At 37.1% G+C, this 1898-nt stretch overlaps 1 non-coding gene across 1 annotated transcript; it reads left to right on the plus strand.

Annotated features, from left to right (window-relative positions):
- The first annotated feature begins 703 nt into the window (after positions 1-703).
- Positions 704-811, plus strand: LOC127746960 (small nucleolar RNA R71). The gene has a single exon (XR_008008765.1). It is a non-coding gene; the product is annotated as a small nucleolar RNA R71 (small nucleolar RNA).
- Positions 812-1898: the final 1087 nt, after the last annotated feature.

Below are 1898 nucleotides of genomic sequence, written 5' to 3' on the forward strand. Positions count from 1 at the left end.
CTAGGAGGGAGTTCAGTAACTTTCTTACTCAACTAACCCACTTGTGCCTCCAAGTTTCTAATGGAGGACCTTGTTTCAGTCATGAAACTTTGAGTGATTTTGATTAGATCAGAGACCATGGTTGCTAAGTTAGAGTGGCTCTGCTTAGAATTCTCTATGTGTTGCTGAGAAGATGATGGAAAAGGCTTGCCATTGCCAAACCTGTTTCTTCCACCATTATTGTTGTTGAAACCTTGTCGAGGTCTCTATTGATGCTTCCATGAGAGATTTGGATGATTTCTCCATGAAGGATTATAGGTGTTTCCATAGGGTTCTCCCATGTAATTCACCTCTTCATTGAAGGGTTCTCAGGATCATAAGCTTCTTCTTCAGATGAAGCGTCCTTAGTACTGCCTGGTGCAGCTTGCACTCCAGACAGACTTTGAGAAATCATATTGACTTGCTGAGGCAATATTTTGTTTTGAGCCAGTATGGCATTCAGAGTATCAATCTCAAGAACTTCTTTCTTTTGATTCATCCCATTGTTCACAGGATTCCTTTCAGAAGTGTACATGAATTGGTTATTTGCAACCATTTCAATGAGTTCTTGAGCTTCTGTAGGCATCTTTTTCAGATGAAGAGATCCTCCAGCAGAGCTGTCCACTGACATCTTAGATAGTTCAGACAGATCATCATAGAAGATACCTATGATGCTCCATTCAGAAAGCATGTCAGAAGGACACTTTTTGATCAATTGTTTGTATCTTTCCCAAGCTTCATAGAGGAATTCACCTTCTTTCTGTCTTAAGGTTTAGACTTCCACTCTAAGCTTACTCAATTTTTGAGGTGGAAAAAACTTTGCCAAGAAGGCATTGACTAGCTTTTCCCAAGAGTTCAGGCTTTCTTTAGGTTGTGAGTCCAACCATATCCGAGCTCTGTCTCTTACAGCAAAAGGGAATAGAATAAGTCTGTAGACCTCAGGGTCAACCCCATTGGTCTTGACAGTGTCACAGATTTGCAAGAATTCAGCTAAAAATTGATGAGGATCTTCCAATGGAAGTCCATGGAACTTTCAATTCTGTTGCATTAGAGAAACTAATTGAGGCTTAAGCTCAAAGTTGTTTGCTCCAATGGCAGGGATAGAGATGCTTCTCCCATAGAAGTCGGGAATGGGTGCAGTAAAGTCACCCAGCACTTTCCTTGCATTGTTGGCATTGTTGTTGTTTTTGGCTGCCATGTCTTCTTCTTGTTTGAAGATTTCTGTTAGGTCCTCTACAGAGAGTAGTGCTTTAGCTTCTCTTAGCTTTTGCTTCAAGGTCCTTTCAGGTTCAGGGTCAGCCTCAACAAGAATGCTTTTATCTTTGCTCCTTCTCATATGAAAGAGAAGAGAACAAGGAAATATGGAATCCTCTATGTCACAGTATAGAGATTCCTTGAGGTGTCAGAGGAAAAGAAAAATAGAAGGAAGAGGTAGAAGAATGCGAACTTAGAAAGATAGAGTTCGAATTGTGCATTGGGGAGGAGGGTTAGTCCATAAAGAGAAGGATGTGAGAAGAGGTGAAGAAATTTTCGAAAATTAAAGTGAATTAATTAAAAGAAATTTTGAAAAAAATGGTAATTGATTTTCGAAAACTAAGATTGAGAAAGAAATAAAGTGATTTTTGAAAAAGATTTTGAAATTAGAAATAAAAAAGATATGATTGAAAACTATTTTGAAAAAGATGTGATTAAAAAGATATGATTGAAAAGTTATGATTGAAAAACAATTTAAAAAAAGATTTGATTTTGAAAATTAATGACTTGACTAACAAGAAATTTGAAAGATATGATTCAGACATTAAACCTTTCTCAACAGAAAAGGCAACACACTTGAAATGTTGAATCAAATCATTAATTGTTAGCAAGTATTTTTGAAAATG

This window comes from Arachis duranensis, chromosome 4 (assembly GCF_000817695.3).
Source record: "Arachis duranensis cultivar V14167 chromosome 4, aradu.V14167.gnm2.J7QH, whole genome shotgun sequence".
Lineage (NCBI taxonomy): Eukaryota > Viridiplantae > Streptophyta > Magnoliopsida > Fabales > Fabaceae > Arachis > Arachis duranensis.